This window comes from Pleurodeles waltl, chromosome 12, assembly GCF_031143425.1.
Source record: "Pleurodeles waltl isolate 20211129_DDA chromosome 12, aPleWal1.hap1.20221129, whole genome shotgun sequence".
NCBI classification, from domain to species: Eukaryota; Metazoa; Chordata; class Amphibia; order Caudata; family Salamandridae; genus Pleurodeles; species Pleurodeles waltl.
This window is the reverse complement of record NC_090451.1, coordinates 258066309-258090694: the sequence shown is the minus strand read 5'-3', so window position 1 is coordinate 258090694 and position 24386 is coordinate 258066309.

Sequence of the window (24386 nt, the reverse complement as noted above, 5' to 3'; positions counted from 1 at the left end):
GCAACAAATTCCTCCCATTTTCAATGCAGCTCACTAGCCTAGCCGATGTGTCACGGGCCCTATTGCAAGGAAGGAAAAAGTTCCTCTGGCTGTTGTTTACATTATAAAATAGCAGTAACAGAGTTCAGTGGGCCCCTCAAGCCCCGGTACCATTGCACCTGCTGCACCAAAAGAAGCTACGCTTCTGGTGCAGCTTTGTAATAAATGACTGATCCTATCAGTCTGACATGTATTTCAGCCATAAACGAGTAAACCCTCTTCACCCTGTTCAATATGGTTTTCAAATCAAAATGTTATGTGTGCACAAGGGCCACAGTTATAAAGGTGAAGGCAGATTTTCATTGCGGATTTCTTGTATCATGGTTCCCTCTTTTCAAGTGGGTTTAGCAGCCTTATTGCTTTCATTTAATTGCAACGGGATTCCTTTTCCTCTACTGCTTGGCTTTCTGTGGCAAACGTAGTCCTTCTCAAGGCTGTGCATTCCACAATTGAAAATGTTTGCATTCACTGTTCTGGTCGTGGCAGTTTTGAGATGTTTTGAGACAATTATGGACAACAAATTAAGAGAATCGGAATTATGAACTGACGATGGGTATCTCTGGTTATTTGCAGATTAAGCTGGTTTGATCATTGTAAACAATATAATATAATAAAAATTTTCATACAGAGTTGTGACAGAAAATGCAATTTTATATAAGAAAGGGTAGCGTAGACTGTATACAATTTTATTGTATTGGGATTTGGGTATCTCTTTCTTGTCCCTTGCAAAAAGGCCAAAAGATACTATGGGCTATAATATAAACATCTATTCTATTTGCGTTATTCATGCATTTTTCATTGAATTTCTGGGTGCCATTCGGGTTCATATTGAAAACCGTGTTGGTTATAGTTTCACCTCTGTGAGAATGGCTGGGTGAAGTGTGTGAGTTTTGACGGCACTGTGTTAGCTACAGTAAATCAAACTTTTCAGCGCATGATAAACATGGGAACATTTGAGTATATATTTAGCCTCAAATGCGGGTACAAACTTTCTTTTTGGTGTGCTTTGTCATACGTTGAAGCCAAAGCTGGAGACCAGTGATGTCCATAGGTCTATACAACATGGAGAACACCCAATCTCAAACAAAAGGTCTTTCGCTCTATGGAGTCTACCCTGGAGTGACAGTGCCCCAGTCCACGAAAGGTACTGTTAAGCTGCTATCAAGTGCCATATGAACTCCATCCAGAAGTATAAAGGCCGTCCTCAATGGAGATAGGATCGCAGTGTTGAAGTATGCAGATGTGGATTCTTATTGGCAATGGAGCTCGTTGAGTCATATTTTAGCAAAGGAGTATGCTTTCTGCAAACATTATGGTCAACCAACCAAAATTTTAGATGTGGGCGGACCTTAGGTGTAATCACATTGGAGACTATTCAATTTCTACCATGATTAAAGCCCTCTGATGGCCCTGTGGATTACGGGCTATGGGAGGCAGACCTCTAATTCCACACAGCTAATCTAGAGGGCAGAATTAGAGGTCAGTTTTCACTGCCCGTCACTGCTTGGAAAACTCAGGTGGTAAGGGGTAGTTAAAATTTGCTAAATTCTCCCTTTGCCATGACAGAGGACTTCCATGGTGAGGGGAGCATTTTCCTCTTTTAAAAAAAAAAAAAAAATTCAGTTTGGTGCAGGACTCCTTTGAGTTGACGGAGCCCTGCGCCAAACTCCAGAAAGCATTGACAGGAATTTCCATGACAATTTTTCCTGGCAATGCTTTCAGAAATGACCACCTGCTTGGTGGTCATTTAAAAATGTGATCGATGTTACGTCCATCAGGGCAACAGAGTAATTTATTCCATTTCCCTGGCAGAGAAACCAGCTATCCACCAGATTATAAATCTGACCCTATATGTGAAGGCAAAAATCTTAAGTGGGCGAAGGTATCAAAAGTATCTGACTAATGAGAGGGCTTCCCTGGGTGCGAATTTCAAAACTTCCTTTCTGAGGTTTTTCTGCCAAAACCAAGTGTTTTTTCAGGACCTCTCAAAATGCTTATCTGGGATTGTAGAGCTCTCCTCAGACACAGCCTGCTGCTTTACCATTCTGAAGGATTTGCACTTCCACAAAAAAGACCAAGTCCCAAGGTAAGACCTCTGACAAAGTCAAACTTGATTGGTGTAGCCAAACCGCATCAGCTTGAAATTGTTAATAGGGACCAGTTTACAGCGACCGGTTAACATGCATTGGTGTTTAGTGTTTTTTTTGGTTTTACTTTTCATGAAATCCTCAAAAAGTCATATCTCCAGTTTCCCTCATTGGATTTTGTTGTTTTGGTATCATTTTGCTCATTAAATCATGCTGTATCTTCATAAATTGGAGTGGGATTTTTATTGTGTTGTGGTTTTGACTTTTTAACTGTTTTTGGTACATCTAAATGCTTTACAGGTTTTCTCCTAGTTAAGCCTGCTCTGACCTGTGTGATAGCTCCCAGGGGTTTTGCTGAGGCTTAAAGTACTAAAATCTTTTTGGTGGACCTAACAGGATAGTGCCTTTATTACTTGTGGTGGAACTCAGTTCACTCCAACTAAAAAAAAACACTTTCTCAGAGGAATCAATTGGAATGAATAGCAGAGAAGATTCCTCTGTCTAAGTTCAAGGTTGTGGGACAAAGTTGAGTTAAATGTGCTTTATAGATCATAGTTGAAGAAAGGTGTGTCTGCATGCAAATTAATTTAGGCTAGGAATACTAAGGCCCAGCTTTACTAGCCCTTTGCACCACTGCAAAGTCACACAAAGTGACCTCAGATCAACTCATTGGTACTCACGTTTCAGTTCAAAAGGTATTTTGCCCTGGAAAAGTGTTTTTTTCAAAACAAAAAGAGCTGTGCACAGCTTTGAATCCCTTTGTATTAAGGGGGCATTACTGGAATGGTATAGAGCAAACACTGATAGTTTCTGACACAAATCCTTATCTATTAAGACAGTTAGACATTGCAATGCATCAAAAACGAACCCCTCCTTGAAGTAGGTGCTAACAAAGAGAACCTTTTTCTTCTCTCTAAAAAACATGTGCATTGCGTGTGCACTAACGTTTAGAGCACACATCGAGGGGTGTATTTACCAAATTCCCATACAGCGCCCAAGACAAAAATGCTGTACTGTGTGAGAAGGAGAAAGGATGAGAGTGCCATACCTTCAGAGATATGGCACTCTCCTCCCCTTCCCCTTGCAATAGAGCTTAAACAGGCAGCTGAGCGCCATGTACACACATTTTCACCATAGTGCAAGGATGTCTGCTTAAGTCTAGCATAGGTTTTGTACTGGAAGGATAGCCTTCAAATACAAAATACTATGCTTAGACTAACTATAAAAGTTTCTCCAGCTAGTATGTGCTTTCTGTAGTGCAGCACACATGCAAAGTCAGAAAAGACACAAGAAATAAAAGCATTTCTTCTTGATTGTCTTCTGATAGTCTCCTGACTATCTTCTTTTTTATAGTAGATACAGTTTTGCATCAAAATCCATTGGTGGTTATATGGGAATGCTCATGTATCACCCATGGAATGCCCCCTTGGCGCTAAGTAATAAAAAGCTGCACTATGTGCTGCTTTGCATTTCATTCAAGTTGGGGGGAAAATGTGCACAGACAGTAGAAGTGTATTGCCCATTTTCCTGTGACTGGAGGGTGGAGACTCATAAAAATAAATGAGGGAGGAAGGAAGGAGACAAATTACACATAGGCATTCTAAAAGGAGCTTGCTAGCAAACGGCTGTTGATCAGTTTTCCTGAGCACTGCTATTTGATAGATGGTAGGGGTGAACTACAATTCCTGTTGTTCAAGGGGAGAACATCTCTAGGCCTGATATTTGCTTTATAAACTCTGATGACATACAGGTATAGAGGTCTGACATTGCATGTTGCCTTCATTTTGGAGACTCATCCTTGAGACCAGCATAATTTCTACCTGCTGTGAGAGCTATCACCTTCAACAAAGGCTGTGTTTGAAACTCAGACGCAAAACAACATTTGAAAGAGAACTAACTCGAGCTGGTTCTCAAATCTTAAACATTAGAGATAAATCCACCATCAGAAAAATGAGTATAAAAGTGGCAATCCAAAGCACTCAACTTTGATCCAGTTCCAATTTCCTCTGGCTGAAGGAAGTAAGTGCATTGCATAGAAGTTCGAAGGACTGATGTGTGAACAGGGCTGGTGTCTGCATGACAGCCAGTTTCCCAGAGTACTGGGGAGAGGTTAGCAAAACAAGTGCGGCATTTCACGGAAGATCACAGAGTTCCCAGAGTTGAGGGGACATCACCTGACTGCATTATCTGTGGGAAAGAAATATCTGTCTACAGCCTAGAAGCCTGCCTCTTCAGGGAGATAAGGAGAGTGTCTGCCCTTGCAGAAGGAGAGGAAAAGGAGCTTGGTGTGTTCCTGGAATGAGGAAAAATTAGAAGACGTGGACTTCTAAAAGGAGAGTGACCCATGTTTTGAAGAGTTCTCCTGCTATTCCCAAACCAGTCCTGCATGAACTGAACCAAGAACTTGAAGTGCCAAGCACCATTGTATCATTCACCATCCTGCTGTGTACCTGACACACTAATACTGCAGTTGTTGGAGAACTTGAACTGTGAACTTGAAGCTACTTGAGCTGATTGGCATATGTAGACAATGGGGTCTTTTAGAGTGAATTGCACCTGTGCCTAATCAAAGCCTTCACCCAAGCTGTGCTCCGGAGGCTGTAGACATTAGGGAAACTCTGATACTGGGGAGAGGGTAGCAAAACAAGTGTGGCATTTCACTGAAGATCACAAATAAGATTACAGCTTTGTAACTGAGAATCCTAATTACTCTGTTTAGCATTTCATCTTGCTGGAGATTAAAGTGCTTTTCTTTACCTAAAAGATAAATACTGGACAGGACAATATCTATTAGGTTAGGTGGTTGGTTGGTTGACTGTAGCTCTTGTCCTCCACACTGTATTCCTGAGAAGTTTTTGACTGCTCATGCTTCCTACCACAAGAGGGGAAGTGCCTTTACAATGTGGGAATCAGAACACAGTGCCTGTACCACACAGCTTTTACTGTGCAAATTGTTATTTCACATATGTCTTTAGCAGGTATGGTTAGTCTATTTAAGATGTGTGTGTATATACATATATAAGCAAAAAAGAATAGAGAACTCTGGTTAGTTCCCAAGTTTAGGTGGAGAGCAGCTCCAGTAAGGACCACCCTACAATGCCAGCGACCCTCTAGATATGCTCACAGCAAATGCCTGTTTTTCTAGCAAAGTTTTTAAGGGTAAGATTAGCACAGTGCCACCCACACTGAGCTAGAAAGGGACTAATGCCCTTATTATGACATTGGCTGTAAATTCTGCTTACCACCCCAGTGACGGCTGCCAACATACCGCTGCAGTGGCGAATGTCCATTCGCCATATTATGACACGCACACCAATCCGACAGAATACTGCCACATACACAGAGCTGCCAGTCCAAAGGTCAAGTGGTAAACTGTCCTTACCAACACCCATACCATTACGGCAATAAAACAATGCCCACTACACCATGACCCACGAATCACCACAGTGGACACTCAATGGCAGTAAACCATTGGCGGTACACACTGGTGCGCTCAGAATGGACACCCAAATACTAAACTGCACAACTTTGTCTAATACCAAAAACACACACCTGACACTCATACACACGGCACACACAGCTCTAGAAAACAAGTTATTGCCACCAGATTGACACCAAGACCATAGCGACAACTAGACACACACATCACATACACCCATACATCCCTCACGCTCCCCACTTCACACACCCAACCACAGTACCCAACACCCACACACCACACAACACCCATGTCCCCATAAAGGCACCTCCCTTTCACAGATGAGGAGTTGAGGGACATAGTGGAGGAAATAGTCAGGGTAGAGCCACAGCTGTTTGGAGCACAGGTACAACAAATATCCATTGTCAGGAAGATGGAGCTATGGCGAAGAATCATGGACAGGGTGAATGCCGTGGGACAGCATCTAAGAACAAGGGACGACATCAGGAAGAGGTGGAACAACCTACGGGGGAAGGTACATTCCGTAGCAGCAAGGCACCAGCTCACCATACAGAGGACTAGCAGTGGACCACGATCTCCTCCCCCATAGCTCACAGCATGAAAGGAGAAAGTCTTGCCAATACTGCATCCTGAGGGGCTCACTGGAGTTGCCGGAGGACTGGACACTGGTGAGTCAACATTTACTACTTATCAACCCCCATACCTGCATGCCATATCACACCCTCACTCCCATCACTCCACTCCATCCCACACACTGCGCCTACACATTTGACTAACCCCAATGCCCAGTCCTGCATGCTATACCAATGCATGGACAGCCCTCCCAGCCCTACATGGACACCCATCACTAAAGCATGCACAGCATAGGGGAACTAGCAATCCCACAAAACATCAACATACACAAACCAAGGTGGCAGGGCAACAGCAACAATAGAGGGGAAGCTAGGGATGCACAATATGTCAAAGGCATGAAGCATAATACATCATTTACATCACCACAGGTGCCCCAGCCAATGTCAGCAGAGAGGAAGTGCCATGACAAACCAGTCCCCAAACAGAAGATGCCCCCAGTTATGACAGTAACTCTGGACTTCAGGAACTGGATCAACAACTTGCCCATAAGGAACCATTGGAGAGTCGGTCACCCCAGCCCACTCACAGTCCACCACAGAGCCTCCCCATCAGTATCCAACACCACAGCACCCACCCAGCGTCCCCACACCTCTGTCCGCAGGACACATAATTCAGCAGTGTGCCCACCTCTACAGGGACCCCTGTCCACACCTCACACCCAATACAATCAGGGACCTGGGGTCAGTTACAGTGGGCACACTGTTCATGGGACAGAGGCACAGGGGAACAGGGACACTGGGAGGACCGCTGTGCGCCAGGGGGAGGACAGGCCCAGGGAACCGGCTCTCCAGGAGGCACTCACCAAGTTCCGGGGGGGGCCTACCAAGAATCCCAGCACACTATAGGCCAGATCCTTGACAACATGCAGGAGAACAAGCGGCTGCAGGAGGACAATTGTACAGATCTTTTTGTTTTCAAATTGGTTTATGTGGTGGCTTTTGCCTTGCAAATACATTTTCAGTACTTCCGTACTCTATTCCTTGTATTATCATGCTGTGCGTCATGTGCCATTGGTTTGCGTCTGCAGCTGGTTTTGTGCATGGTGTGTGTGTGTCTGGTGTGTCGTGAGTGTGTGTGTCACTCTCCTTTTCCTCCCTCCCTCCCTTGTGAGCTAGGCGGATGTACTCACCGTCGTCATTTTCATCAGCGTTGGTGTTCCAGGTGGAGCATGGCATAGAAGAGCATCGGGAGGACTTGCAGTTCCAGTTCCATGGGAATGTCGTTCTTCTCTGTGTCTCTGATGGTGAGTCTTTGCTCTCTTGTGCATTGTTTCAGCCACGCTTTTGATGGTGTTGGTTCTGTCCTGGAAATCGTGGCAGATTGCAGTGTCATGATATGGTGGGTGATACCTTGTCTTCGGCCTGGCTGTTGATGGCTACCGCCGTGGTGCGAGGTGTTAACACCGTGGCAGATGGTGTGGTACATTGGCTCTCTATGGGAGTTATCACTGCCATGGTCTTAGTTTGGCAGTAATTACCGCCAGCATGTGGGCGGTATTTCTGCCACTTTATCACTCATCGCCAAAATCATAATGACCACCAAAGTCTTTTGCCATCTGTACAGCAAAATCTTTAAGAATAAGATTGGCACAGTGCCATCCTCACCGAGCTGTAAAACATAAAAAGCCTTTCATCATTTCAGGCACAGTAGTATCGCTTTGGATTTGTAAAATACTATCCAAGCCAACCTGGAATGAGAAAAAGCAAACCCTGACACAAGTTTCACTATCATTATGGCTCATCAGAGAGGTTTAGCTTTGTCCGGACACAAGGGCGTACCCAGTATAAGTCAAAACAAAGCCAATTCAGGGTTAGAGTTATTCATAAATTATGCAAAAAAAGAGAGAACCCTGGGTAGTTCCCAAGTTTAGGTGGAGAGGTAGTTAAAGTTAGGATCAAATTTCTATATAAAAATAGTTTTTTTACTTGCCTATATCTTTGGTGCCACTTGATGAATCTTCACAAAACTTTCCAAAAGAATTTGCCAGTCACAAAAGCTGCTGTCTGACAAGTTTTCGGGTGATCCATCCAGGGGGGCTGAGAAAAAGGGGGAGCCCGAAAACACACTTTCCCCATTAATTTTTCCATAGGTATTTTGAACAGCGATAGCTCCAAAACTACTGGACGGATTCATGCGAAATTTGGCAAAAAGTTAGGTTCTGCTCCAGAAAGGAACCTTTTTTTGTTTTTGTGTAATTCCATTTATTAGTTTTTGGGAAATTAAGGGGAAAACAAATTTGTATATATAGGGATGCAAAGGATTCGCAACCCTTCCCGATCTCATGCTGAGATCTGATTGGCTGAGTTTTCAACAAGGAAGCTGTTGAATTGCTGTCAGCCTCCTTGGGACTCGGCTGAAGCTGAATCCCTGCAGAAATGTAAAAAATAAAGAAAAAGGGCCAGGGCACGAACACCCTGATCTCTTAGCTCTGGTGGTGGAGTCCCAAAGGGAATTCCCAGGGCTATGAAACATTCTTTTTTTATTTTGCTGCCAGAGGCGGGATGTGTCCGCGCATCCACAGTGAAATAAAAAAAAAAAACAAGTGCGAGCTCCCAGGCTTTGTTATTATAAGGGCAGAGGGCAGTCGCTGAAAAATGGTGGGGGGCCTCCTGGCCTCCTCCTGCTGCCCTGAGAACTGCCACCTCCCTGGAACTTATGATTATTATGCAGGTTCTCCTGAGCACCCCCCTCCGCTGCCTCAGGGAACACTACCTCCCGAGGCTGGTTCCAGGGACCATCACCAAGGGCATCATTATGACCCTCGCAGTCTTGAAACCGCCAAGGGCACGGTGGCGGTCGGACCGCTGCCAATGTGGCAGTCTGGCAGCCACGTTACGACCGTGGCAGTCGCACCATGGTCGGACCGCCAGATCACGACTTTCCATCAGGCTGACGGTCCTAATCCGCCAGGGTAGCACTGCAAACAGTCCCTTCTCTGCCGGTGATTACATGGGGGTTGCCCTGCCTTGTGAAGGCTGGTGGAGACGGGGTGTAGGGTGCCCCATGGGGGCCCCTGCACAGCCCATGCACTTGTATTGGGCATTGCAGGGTCCCCCCTGGCCAGCCCCTTTGCAATTTTCACTGTCTGCTTTGCCTACAATGAAAATCGCAACGGGTGCTGGTGCACCCTACGCATTACAGCATTGCTGCTGGCTCAATTATGACCCAGCTTCAATGTTGTAGGCCATTTCTCGGTGGGCCAGTGGGAAACTCTTTCTTAATAGATCCCGTGGGAAGGGGAGCACACTGGCAGTAACCTGACTGCAGCTGTTTGGAGAACAGCCTTTCCTGTCCGCCAAACTCATAATGACCCCTAAATCTTATGCTGGTAGGCCACGTGCCTCCCTGATGCCCCAGGGATCATGAATTTCCCTGGGCTGTAATTAAACATGTGGGAGGGCACGTGCCCCCTGCAGCCCTGGGGTTTACCACCTTCCTGGGGCCATCTCTAAATCTCATGCGGGAGGGACGTGACCCTACCCCCCTACTGCTGCCCCGTGGATCCCAACCTCCCTGGGGCTATCAAGGAGACACTGATGGCCCTGGGGACCGCCACCCCCCAGGCCGGCTCCTGCTATGTCCTGGGTGGGCACCCCAGGACAAAGCTGTTTGCTGTTGTTTGGCTGCAGCTCTAAAGCTGCAGCCAAGCCCCAGCAAACACTTCGGTTTTTGACAGCGGGATCTGTCAAACAGGTTCCACTGTTAAAATCTGAAGCTTTAATCTCTGTACCCTGCACGCATGCATGGTACAGAGATGAAATGCTTCAGCAATGAGAAAGCTGCTGTTAAAGCAGCTCCTTGCTTGCTGAAGCATTGGGACCACAAGAGAAGCCTTAATGCTTTCCATGTGGTGCCAGAGAGCATGTAAAGGGCATTTTGTTAAAAAGTTAAAAATAAAAATAAATAAATACATAGAGACCTTGGGGGACATCTGGAGGGCACCCTCACAGTCCCATATATCCCATAAAGGACTAAACAAAACAAAAACAAAAAAAAAGCTATAGCTCAGTGTGAAGGTCATATACCTTCACACTCACCACTCAGAGTTCAAGTCCAGCTAGGCTTGCTTCCCTCTTTTTTCTTTTGTTTTTTTAAAGTTCATTTTATTTTTGAAATGACAGATACATTTTTTCTTTTAAATTGTACAGAAATATCTAATTCTAAGTATATTATACATCACAACCTAAAACACTCTATATCTCTCTTTCCTCTCACTCTTTCTCTCTCCTTCAATCTTTTTCTCCCACGCACAGACACACTCAGACACTCACACACACACTTACAGACCCACTCAAAGCCTTGTGCAAACACACAGCCCCAGTCAGACCCTCATGCACCCAGTCACAGATTCACTCAGACAGTTACACACGCACTCACAGACCCACTGACAGCCTCATACACCCACTCACAGACCCACTGGCAGCCTCGTACACCCACTCACACACCCGCACAGACACTGATGCACCCACTAAAACACTGATGTACACACTATAACACCCAGACACACACACTCACAGTCAATCTCACCCCAAGATACACCATCTCACACTTATTCTGACACATGGAGAGACCACAGCCAACTTCTGCTGTGAATGGCCAAAAGGGCTGTGCTCAGCATGAAGGTTAGGGTGGTTGGCCGCACGGTCTGGCTGCAGGCCAGGTCTTGCAGGAAACTTCTGCTGCGTACAGGCGACGGCTGTGCATGATGTAAGGTTGGGTGCTTATAGGGGGCTGGCCTCGGGGCCTGGCCAACTGCAGCTGTGAACTGCAGCAAAGGCGCTGCTGTGGTCGGATTAATGTATTGTAATGAAAATGACTATATGTTAAAAATAACATAGAAATTCACTGAAAAAATAAAGGGTACAGGGATATTATAGTTAGCAAATAGAATTTTTAAAAAACATAGAAATTAATTTTAAAAACAGAGGTTACAGTGACATTATAGTTAAGCTCACATTTTAAACGTACTAAACCATAGGAATTCACCAGTTGTAGTTAGTTATCTCAAGTAACTATATCTCGTGCCCTAGGAAAGTGTAACTCATGCCCTTGCCATGCACTGCTAACTACCCCACAAGTTACGCCACTCATGACATCTTTGATAACATTCTTGATGATATCAATGTAATATTTGCAGTAAAATGTTTGAGGGAAAAACTGTGCATGGCAGGGACGCGAGTTATAGTTACCTTAGAGCACACATTATTATAGTTACTTGAGATAACTCTAACTGGTGGATTTCTATGGTTTGGTCTGTTTAAAATGTGAGCCTAACTATAATATTCCTGTAACCTTTGGTTTTTTAAGTGAATATATAAATATATATATATATATATATATATATATATATATATATAGAGCGAGAGAGAGAGATATCAATATATATAGAGGGAGATATAGATATATTTATGTATATATACCCACAAACACACACAAAAAAGAGGGTTTAGGTTAAGGGTTGGATAGGGGTTTAAGGATGAGTAGGGGTAAATGGTGGTAAAGATATTTAAGGGTTTAGGGATGGGTAAGAGTATCACGTGGTAGGGGCATTTTTATGGGTGGAAAAATGAATTGGCTGGTAAGGGTGTTTTTAGGGTTTAGGGGAGAGTAAGTTATTGGGTAGTAAGGGTATTTTTAGGGCTATGGGGAGGGTAAGGGTATTGGGTGGTAAAGGTGTTTTTAGGGTTGGGGTGGGTAGGGGTATTGGGTGATAAGGGTATGTTTATGGTTTTGGATGAGTAGGGGAATTAGGTGGTATGTGTGTTTTTAGTGGTTAGGGGTCGATAAGGGGCTTTGGCGTGGGTAGTTGTATTGGATGGTAAGGGTATTTTTAGGTTCAGGGATGGTTAAGGGTATTGTGTGGTAGGTGTGTTTTTAGGGTTTAGGGGTGGGTAAGGCTATTGGGTGCTAAAGGTATTTTGGGGTTTAGACGTAGGTAGGGATAAAGGGTGATAGGGATATTTTACAGTTTTTCAGTGGGTAGAGGGCATTGGATTGAAAGGGTAATTAAAAAAGGAGGGTTGACGGTTCTATAAAATGAAGTAATAATAGATAAATAGACAGATTGTGTTAGAAAGTAGATTATTGGAAAGGGCAGGTAAGTACCTACACTTAGCAATAGGCCACTAACCTCCCCTTAAGTCTAGTTAGGTCTCAAATTAAACCCAGCTCAAACCTTGGTAGCTTGGCAACGAGTGACAAGGCTTAACTTAAGAGTCAAGTGTGTGAAGCATTTAAACAGTAAATAAGTAAAACACAAAACATAATAAAAACCCAACACAAATTTATAAAAAATAGATTATATTTTTATCTTTAAAATGACACCAAAACAAATAAAATCAGCTAAGGGGAACACAAAATATTAACTCTTAAAGAATCAATGTTGTCTAGCGCATAGAAGCAACTAGCTCTTATAGGGTTAAAAAGGGTCACACTGGAAAGTGACAAAGTCCAGAGTTCAGGCCACCCATGAGGTAACACTGTCACAGTTACTTTAAGAAGTGTTTCTTGATTCAGGAACGTGGTCCACAGCACCAGCCAAGGGTCCAGAGGCTCTGATTTGCCTCTTGGGGTCTGAGACAACAACTCCCACAATGCACCTCTTCAACTTATGGAGTTGCTCCAAACGTCTCCAAACGTTTGGATCTTCTTTCAGAGGTCCTTTTTCGGTCCTTGAAGTGTCCATAATTTGATCCAAGGTTCCAGAAGCTCTGAGTTGCTGCTTGGGAGTTGGGACCACAGTTCCCAGATTGCAACTGATCAGAATCCTCAAATGGCCACTGGACGCTGGTCAGATGGGCTCTGCTTGCAGGACTTGATGCAGGGGACTCTGGCCAAGTCCTTTGCACCGATAGCAAACAGGGAGTCCCTTCTTCAAGCAGTAGAACACAGGCAAAGTCCTTTTAGTAGTGAAGCCCATGTGTGTAGCTGGTGCAGTCCTTCAGAGTGCAGTGTCTAGGTGCAGGTTAGGGGTCCAGCAGGGCAGCCCTTCTTCGTTTTGTTTCCTGTAGGGTTCTGGTTTGGATCTGATGTGTGGGTGCAGATGTGCCATATTTATCCTTGCTCCTGGGTGAAAAACAGGGGGGTCCTTGTTCTCTAATCAGATGCATGGTCCTTCCCCCTTTGATGACCAATTCTGGGGAAGTTTGGCAAAAATCAATCTCAGGAAGCAACATTCTTCAAAAATCGATCATTGCTGAAACTGATTTTTGGAGGTCACATCTGGCTGTGCCCACCCACTGGTGTGGCTAAAATTCTTAAACATACCACTCTCCTGCCCTCTCCTAATCTAATCAGGAGGGCACCTAATTGTCTGGGGTTGCAGGATGTGAGGGAGGTGCTGGGTTGCTCCAAATGTCCTTCCCTGCCTTTAAAGACCAGTTTGACAGCCCTCCCTCCTCCCTGCTTCCCCATCTGCTGAGGTAGTTCTCCTCACCCAGGCACATTCTTTGTGTTCAGCCCAGGCCACATCACACTTCATCAAGGCAGCCTGGCCAGGCTGCCAGAGGCTGGCCAATCAGAGAAGGGCACTACATAGCTGAAGTTGGCAACTTTGCAGGTAGAGTTTAAAACTCTTTAACTGAACTTATTAAATTCAACAATTGTAAGTTGTGGGATTTATTATAACAATTAATTTGATACCGAACTCGAGGTATCTGACACTTAAGGGGACTTTGTTAATTAAAATAAAGACTCCCCATTTTAGCCTATGAAGGCCATTCTCTACTATGAGGGGAAAACAAATCTGGCTATTTAACCTCACCAGGGCTTATAAAACTATTTTTATAATGTCCTTGCTTATAATTACATGGCACCTGACCCAAGGGGCATATAGGGCACACCTTAGGGGTGACTTATATGTAAAAATAAGTTAGTTTAAGACTTTGGAAGTACTTTTAATTCCAAAGTCGAATTTGCAACTAACTTTAATTAAAAAGCAGCCAGCAAGGCAGGCCTACTTTTAAAATGACCCCGGGCTCCTCAGTCCTCAGCAGTGCACCTATGGGTGCACTACCTATGCTGGGGTCCCTAACCCTAAATGCCCTACCATATGCTAGGGACTTATAGGTAGGTTGACATAGTCAATTATAATTTGCATACTTATTGTATTCAGAGCACAGGCCCTGGGACTGGCTAGCAGTATCCAGGGCACCACCAGAGCCAGGAAAACACCAGCAAAAAGTGAAAAATGGGGGCAAAAAGTTAGGGGGCCTCTGAAATCAGCCTTGTTTTCTCACAGATGATAGATAGATAGATAGATAGATAGATAGATAGATAGATAGATAGATAGATAGATAGATAGATAGATAGATAGATAGATGTTATCATTTCTTATAGAAGGCATAGTTACCTGTCAACAGGCTTCCAAGTGCTAACAGCAACCTTGGGTAAGTGAGCTGACTAGGTAATTAGGGATTGGTTCCTGCCCTGGAGACAGAATATTTTCCAAATTTTCTTTGCAGTGGTATATTGGCCCCTTGATTTTTCCTCAGTGCCAAAGAGCTTGAGGAAAAAAGACTCTTTTGAGACTAATGGTATAGAATTGCTTAAGGTATGTCCAGAAAATTACTTTTTATGTACACTGGAAAAACTGTACAGCAGATCTCATCTGTAGATTTTCCAGTGTGCAAGACAGATCCAAAAGAATAGGTGTTAAGCGGGCAGGCAAGTTTACTAGTGAATCAATAATCTCACAAACAACTTGGCAAAAGAAGTAGCAAGGTGAATCACTGGGGTTATACAAGAGATTATAAGCAAAATATTGTTGATGGAAAAAACAGACAAAGGAATGCAGCCATTAATAAACCTGGCATCACTGAATGATACATTTACATTTTCATTCATTAGGAGATGTGAAAATCAGTTTTTAAAGGCAAGACACAGACTCTACAAATCTGCACACTTAATTCATAGTAGGAACTGAAAAAGAAAGCAAGATGTAAATGTGATCCAAAGTAAAGCATTGAGAAGGTAGAAATGTTTGCTCAACAGGCAGGCCACAGGATGTCTTAAACAGAAACCTCTGCCAAAAAGGTTGGAAGATATAGATCCATAGGATAAATGGATCTCAATACTGAAATGATACTTGCAGGAGATTTAGCACATCCACACCATCTGGCCAAGGTTTTATTAGACACAGGGAAAATGCTGGCAGAGGCAATGTATCTTGATTGTTCTTATTTCACACTGGTCTAAACATTACACCACACATAATATATTTTAACCTGGGAAAGACAGATGGTAAATGGACACTATAGACTATTTACTTGGCTACCAGAAATATTTTCTTATCTCTTTTACCATCTGTAACTGGAGGCTCCTTAATGATTGCCTTCTTGAACTGTGTATGTGAATAGGAGTACACAACTGTCTGTGAATGAGAGTACAAAACTGCATGTGATTATTTTCCAATCTCTTTATAGCAAAAGATCCCACCTTCATCTCAACAACATGAGGGACGCACAGTGACATGGCAGTTCAGCCCCAGCGGGGCAGTCCCCACTTCAGATATCCCACCCAGACATAATGAAGTCCAATTCAATGATCGAGCCAGGGCAGATCGTGACAGAGGTGTTATCAGCCCTTGCTTGCAATTAAAGAAGTTCTTCACCCACTTCAAAAAAAGGAAATATATTGTTGTGCAACAATGTCTTTTTATGAGGTGAAGAGTATTTAGAGAATATTGAGCCCAGTAATTAAATGGGTCTTGGGAGCTGGAGAGCGCTAGATTTCTAAAATCTCTTCAAATCTTGAGACACTCAATTTTTGACCTTTGAAATGAGGGAGGTAAAAGAAAACTGCACTTTTATAGAACTCAATTCATTTTTGAATTCAGTCAAATTTTATATAATAGGGTCAATACTCAGAGCTGTAATTTAATTTTTAAGTTTTATTAGTCGTTAGTTTTCAAATGATTTTCTTTATTAAATCAAGTACATATTATAGAACATAGCATAAGGCGTGTTCCAAAAAATCTGATCCCTAGTCTAATTTTTAAAGAGGAGAATTATTTAGTTAAATAACCCATAAAATTTCTTTCAATAACAGTCCTAGAAAGCTTCGGTAACAGAGGATAATCTGAGTCGGAACTTTATCATGAATAAAATATAAAATAGCAAGGTGAACAAATGTCTGAAAGTCTGTCTAGCCAATAAGACTGTTCAATTGTGAATGCAAGGTCTAAGTTGAAATGAGTGAGAGCATGAGAGCACATCAGCCAATCAGCCAGGCAGAGAGATGTCTATTCTTTCCCTGAGACACTTTTATACAGAGTACAATGAGTGAAAAGTTAAACAATTTCACAGTTAAAATGTTCATTCCACCAATAGGACGTCTAAGACTCTACGAGACAGGAACAGTTTCTGTCAAGATGATAAGCTCTAACAAAGAGTGTTCTAAATATGAGATACATTTAAGGTAAATTTTGAACTACACTGCAACTTTTGAACATTTTCCCACTTGTCTGGATCTGTGAAGGAGAGAACAGCCATGTCATTTTTAGGTATGATCACATTATGCCATCTTCTTTCTCACACAACCTTACACTAGAAACCTATTCAGAAAGAAACACTTTTTTAAGATTAGTTAAGCAAGTTAGAGATTCCAATACAGGTCAAGGTGTTTAATAGAACAGGAAAGATAACTTTCCTTTGTTATCATAGGAAGATTGCGTCATGAAGAGTCATGCAGAAAGTCACAAAAGAAACATTTCAGATGAGTTATGGTATTTTGAAATTTGTTATGTTAGCAAGTCAAGCAAGTGCAGGTCAGGCAGTTTAGAAGAAAAATTAATGTTTTAAATGCAGGTTTTTTTAGGCTTATAATCTGCTCACACAGTGTTGGCATCTGGTGTGAGTGGCGCTCTGACGGCCTGGTCCCTTTAGGAGGATGGAGTGTTTTTAGGCAGTGTGCTGCACCATGAACTACTGCTCATCGTTCAGGAATTCACACTCACTTTCGCTTCCCTGATTCCTGGCTTTTGAGACTCAGGATAGGAAGATAAAGTTGAAAAGAGTTTATTTAAGTCCAGAGAAACACACCCCTTAAATGTCCAGCCTACCAGCAACTGCCGACCTCACATCTCTAGATGCAATCTAGAATCCCGCAGGGCCAGCAGAGTTGCTAAGATTCAAGACATCTCACTTTTTACAATTTTTCAAAACTAACATTTGAGCAACAGACAGTGTATTCTAACATTGAAACTAAGCCAACCTGCAAATGCCGACCTCACAGCTCGAGATGCAATCGAGAATCCTGCGGGGCCAGCAGGGTCGCTAGGATACAACACTCCTCTTCAGCTTATCATTATGTCTTTGTACATATTTCTCTTTATACTTGGCCACTCTCTGCTTCAACATCCTTTTATCAATCTCTCTCCTAGTGGATTTATGCATCCATGCAGGTTTTGCCACAGTACATGCCTACCTACCATTCAGCAAAGAAAAAGGAGTTTCCCCATTGGCCTTCTGGGGTGTATTGCACTAATTCCATAGTATTTCTTCGACAGCATCCTTACCATACTTTCCACCCTCCTCTGTGAATTGTACTTATTCTTTCAGTACACAATTAAATCTCTCCACAAGACCATTTCCGCTGGAATGATACACAGCTGTTCTATGATGTGTTATCCCAGATTTTCTTTTAAAAAACTCTTGAAATTCTTCTGCAACAAATTGTGGGCCATCGTCACTGACAACACAACCAAGATATCCCTGTCTCCTAAACACTTCGTCACAGAAATTTACTGTGCATCCTGCTCTAGTCTCCCTCACAAATGCCATCTCGGGCCATTTAGAAAAGTTGTCCATAAGAACAATGGCCCATCTTCTCTCTACTCCTTTACTACTGGATGGTCCTCAAATGTCAATGGCTAGCTTTTGCCAAAGCTTCTGAGGGAAGAGAGTAGATGCAATGGTTTCTCTTTTAACTTGTGACTCATCGCTGCACATGCACGCAGAGCACTGACGCACAAATCTTTCGATCTCCTTGTCCATGCTCGGCCACCAAAAATCAATACATGCCCTCCTCTTCATGCCGGACATGCCTCCATGACTCTGTGTAAAAGCTTGAGCAGCCTATTACGCAACACTTCTTTCGTACCTCCTCAAAATGCCATCCATCACAGATAATTTTGATCAAATCATTTTATAATCAGCACACTCCTTTTTTACGCTTTCCACACAACCAAACGTGTTTGATAAACATGCACAGAGTTGTCTCAAACCATCATCATCTGAGGTAGCTTGTCTCCACTCATCCATCGTCATTGCTCCTCCACACAAATCATTCACTCTTGCCACTAGACACTCTTCTCTATCACCATCCTCTTTCCTCTTCTCCCTTTTTTAATGGCAATCTAGACAAAAAGATTGCATTACAATTTTTATTACCTGGGACATACCTCAAAATAAATTTGTACTTTTGTAGGCAATACAGTCATTTGGCAATCCTAGATGTCGCCTTCCCTGCCCCTTTTGGTGGTTAACATATCAATTAAAGTTTTGGGGTCTCATTCTTACCTCAAATATGGTTCCCCACACATAGGTCTTGAAGTGACTCACGCACTACCAGCATGCTAGTGCTTCCCTTTCAATTACAGAATAGGTTGCCTCCGACCCCCTTTGAGAGTGCGTGGGGCAAAGACAACAACTCTTTCATGTACAAACTTCCTTTACATGAACACTGCCCCCAGACTGTAAGCACTGGCATCAACCACCACAATATTCATCCTGAGGATTAAATGGCGTCAGTGCCATGGCCTTTACAATGTCAATTTGATCCTTTCAAATGCTTGTTGACACTCTTACATCCATGCATACTGTACACCTTTCATCTTTAGACCTCTTAGTACATGTATTTTGCCTGCAAAATGTTGCACAAATCTGGGATAGTAGTTGATCTTTGTTTGTCAGTGAAGGTGGAGGTTCAATTGCTTCTAGAAGCTTCCCTTTGGGTTTCACACCTGCTACAGACAATGTATGTCCCAAATAATCTACTTGCAATACTCCAATTTCCCCTTATCCACACTCACTGTTAAGCCCGCATTTTGTAATTTTCATAACAGCTCATTCAATTTACAATTGTGACTATCCACACTTGCACCCCTTACTAAGATGTCCTCTTGAAAAACAAGAACATTTGACGTTCCCTTCAATAATTTGTTCATCAGTCTCTGGAAGACAGAGTAATATAAAGCAAATCCAAGTGGGATCTGCAAAAAATGAAATGCACCCTCTGGCACTATAGAAGCGGTAAAGTGTTTAGACTCTGAATGAAAACTGATCCGAGGGTAAACACTTGACAAATCAATAGAGGAAAGGTACTTATTATCTTTAATGCTTGGTAGCATCTCATTTCTATGTGGTATGGGGGGGTGATCAATTCATATGCATTGGTTGGGATCCCTCAAATCCACACACCTTTGTACTTCTCTGTTAGCTTTGCGAGCCAAAACTATAGGACTACGCCAGACGTACGACTCTGTTGGCTCTATTACACCCACAGCACATAAGCAATCAAGCTCTTTCTTAAGCTGAGCTCTTAAATCAAGAGGAATATTCCTCACTTTATGCACTGTGAGAACACATCCATGTTTCATGAGTATGCAATGCTCAAATTTCTTTAGGCATCCTAATTCCTTGGCAAACAATTTTGGGTATTTCTCAAGCCATTTGTTCCCTTGAATAGCATCAGTTAACAACACCTGGTCAGTATGATTGGGATCAAGAATACTGCCAAGTGCCTTCTGTTCTCTCCACCACAAGAGTGCTCTGCCACTCTCTACAACATACATCCTTCCTTTGGTACATCTATCTTTGTATACCAATTTGCAACCAGGGATAGCTTAACGCCACAGTAACCTTCTGGTTCCACATCAGGAGGCATTAATTTACACTCTCCTAATCCTTCCCATACGTCTGTCAATTATACTATAGGATGAGCATGAATCTGCCCATAAAGTGACCTTATTACCATTCATTTCCATAGTGCACAAGGGAGGATGGTACCCTTCTTTTATTTCTCCCACTGTGTCTATATCTTCCCCGATCGGTTCACATATCACTAAAATCTTGTCTCTATCCACGTCTTCCTCATTATCAGAAATACCATTGCAATTATCACACACTAGGTTTACTCTGTGTTTGCTTTCCACTTGACCCTTTTGCTTTACACATGCAAGAAAAACGACCCAGTCTTTTACTTTTAAAGCATTTTGATTTTGCCGCAGGACCTGTTTCTGCATCTGCATATGTTTTAGACTGCCACATCTATAGCATGACCATTTTTCCTTCTCAACTGAACCCTTCTGAGTCATCCCTGGAACCTTCCTACCTTTGTGCACCGCGTTTACTCTGATATTGTAATTCTTTTCTTGGTATTGGTCACCATTAACCTCTTTCACATACCTAGACTTATTTTCTATATGCCTTGCTACACTTAAAGTTTTCTGCAAGGAATTACCTTTTAGTTCCAACAGTTTCTCTTGAATCTTGGTTCTATTTATAAATTGATCCTGTATGATTTCCTCATGTAAGTCTTTAAATTTACCGGTTTCAGCCGAGACCTCAGTAAGAATTTATGCCTCTCCACAACTATGCTGGTCTTCTTTCCATAGTTGTCATCAAAGGCTTTCATATTGTGCACCCATATTCACCTGATGAGATAACTTCAGCCTCAGATATCTCTTCCCCATTCCCTTCATGGTTGCGTGCTACATTGCGCATAGGCTTGGGCAACGTCTTTAAAACCTTTTTCCCTTTAATTCTCAAGCAATGCTTAAATAAGGCTAATTTACATGAAGCTTCAAATGTTTCCTCATCAACTCCCTCTAACTATGTCTCAAATGACTCACGTCAATCTTCCCATATAATTTCTGGGGACCCTTCGATTTTGCAAACATTTTGTAGGAGCTAAAATTGATGCCTCCATCGCTAGCTAAACGTTACAATAACCCCTTATGAACACTCATGGAAATATGTCTAGAACTTCCACACCTTAGGATACCTATTACACTAAATATGCTGTTATACTAATTAAGGTTAATACATACACATTAATATCAGATCTTATAGTAACATTTGTTTAATAAATACATGTCTCATATAGGTGTAAAGAAGGAAGAAATAAAAAAAACTTTAAATGAACAAAAGTTGTCACAGTTGTCTATTTGCACAGTCACCGTTGTCTCTTCGCCAGTTCACTTCACAGGGGCGTAACACGATGCTGATGTGTGTGTGTTTTACACACATAATCCTTACAGAGACGTCCGCTCGTTGCGCTGGTCTCCCTCAAATTCTGCGATGATGCCGTCTCTGGCCTTAACCAGGAAACCCACTGGTGCATGTACCAGGCATTGCACAGGAATACTAGCCCTGGCCTTGTGTGCTGACGCAGCTTCCTTTCCATGTCGAGCATTGCACAATTCTATCTTTGACACATTAACTCTCCTTGAAGCACAGTTCTGCCACTCAAAGGAACTGCCAGTTAGAATGCAAGGTGGGATTTGAAAGTATACCTGTTCCACGTGCAACTCCAAATATAAACACTGCTCACATGCGAGGACAAATACGAAAGGTATACATATGATTGTTTGTTTATCTCTGTAAAATGAATAGGAAGCTCGCAAAATTAAACCAGCACGCTTGCAACAGATGTAAAAAAAAACATCAAGTACATAGCATCCCTGGGCAACATCATGCTTTCTCCACACTTTGGGTTGCCATGTTATGGAGCCGTTAAACCTGGCACTTCACCAGGTTTGCTAACTAGACCAGATGGGGCAAGAGCTGGAACATGTGCACTCGCTGGACAGCACAAAAATACACTCCCTCATGCAGCCTTGATGCGACTAACTGGTTCCACCCAGAGCAAACGTGTGTCCTCCCTGCACTTCACTGTAGGTTCTGATGGGAAAGGACAGGAGTTCTACGAAAATAACTCCTCTTATAAAAATAGCTTCTGTACCACTGCAGATGTATTGCATCTCATCCTCGTCTCCATTTTTAAGAATCAGGATACAAGATAAAGTTGAAAAGAGTTTATAAGTCCAGAGAAACAAACCTCTTAAATGTCCTCTCTGTGTCCAGCCTACCAGCAACTGCTGACCTCACAGCTCTAGATGTAATCTAGAATCCCACGGGGCCAGTAGAGTTGCTAGGATACAACACATGCATCCTGTGTTCTCTGTTCTCTGCTGTGCTGCAGGCTCTCTCGTGCCAGTTTCTGTCCTGCTCCGTTCTTTGTCCTCGCCCCAGCCCTAAACTTCCTATCGGTCTTCCCATCTGGCGATGGGTCTGCTGTCTCATTATTCAGGTTCATCCATTGTGCAAGAAAGAAGATAAACAAACATTGAAAAGCCAGCACATTGTCTTCAAGGCTGTAACGCATGATGCGAGTATAATTATTGTTGATATTTATCTGATGTGACCATTATAATTGTTTGGTAAACTTCCTGACTCAACTTCCTATGCCTTGTTCTGTTCCCTGGAAACAGTGTTTCTCTCCAATTGCACCAACGTATATGTGGTAGGTGTAGAGGGTTTCGGCCTATAAGTTATGTGTATTTACAATCCAGACATTTTCTTTGATGCATTTACATTGAAGTTTTTGTATTTGTAGATGTAGACATCAGGAGCCAGTTGGTTTCACAGCAAACTAGCAGAAGAGAGAAAGGGAAATTAGGTAATGTATAAATACATTGCGTATTAATAGATGCCACATAATAGTTAATTAGGCACTAATTCAGGTTGCTTACCTTTTAGAAGATGAGAAGAAGAGGAGGCAGCTCAGAAGTCCTCCAGTGTCAGTCCGGTGTCCATCAGCTCATCCCTTCAAATCGTTAGGCCAGGATGGATCATTATTATCTGATCTACCTGGCCTGCAGGGAAGTTGGGAACTTCCTGTGCATCCATTTCACTCCTGCAAAAAACGGTAGGATCCTGACATACTGGTTAATGCTTCATTTTATATTAAAATCTCTAGCAACTTCGCCACCTGGTGGTTTGGAATCATCACAAAAATGTTATTCACAGATGTATGTCAAAGTTCACTTTCATCTTCTTCTGTATCTCTCCTTTTCCTATTCAAATGTTCTCTTTCTTTCAATCTCTCATATTCTTCATTTGGTCTTTCATTCAATTCTAAATTTTTCTTTATCCTCTTATTAAAATCCCTAGTTCTCTTCTTCATCAATATAATTTTTACTGCCTTATATGTTGCTAATTCAGAAAGAAAACAAACTGTTAGTATTATTATAGGACCTAAAATAGTTTTAGGAATCCTCCTCCTGCTGTCGTAAACCAATTACCCACTGAAGAAATCCCTTTTGTTAGTCTTTGTGCTAAGCTAGTGGTTTCTAAAGGTTCAAGATCAGACTTCAGATCAAAAATACTTTTAGAGTAATCAACTATTTTCCCACTCTCATCAGGAAAATACATAGTACAACTTTCAATTTTCAACATTGTGCAGGCTCCGTCTTTCTCTGCAAGTAGCATGTCTAATGCATAATGGTTCTGCAATACCATGGATCTAATTGCTACGAGTTCACTATTTTATACTACTAAAGCTCCAGAAGTACTGGTTGTTAAGCTATCCACTACTATTGAAAGCTTTCTATTATTCTCATCATTTAATACTACTCCTAGAGCAAGTATAATTGCTCCAAAAATATCTCCCACTAATTGTGTTCCTTCATTTATGCTGGGGGAGAATGTATATGCAGGTGTCAGTGTTAATGCATACAAACTGTATATGATACACATTTTTTGAAAAAGCAAACCTAAATAACAAAAACCCTCCGAATTAGCAGGTCGCTAAAATTGGCATTCTGTCAGCAAATAATATATACTGCTAGTGTTGTTGGATCATCTTCTCCTACTATTTGCCATGATACTCCAGAAAATTCAAGCATATGATCACACTTACTATTTCCCACTGGTACCTTTCTTCTAGTAATTATGCTCTTAACCACACACACTTTACCTTGTGTTTTATCTAATTTTAGTTCATAGACATACTTCTTCCTTCTAAACTCATCTCCTTCTTTTTTTCAAACATTCTTTTGAACATCTTCCCTTTTATATGTATTCCTTGCAAATTATTCATTTCTTTCTTCTAGCATTAAGACAAAAGCTTTTTCTTGGCAATTTATTAAACATGTTGGATTTCTCTCATGGGCCTTCACAGGTCCT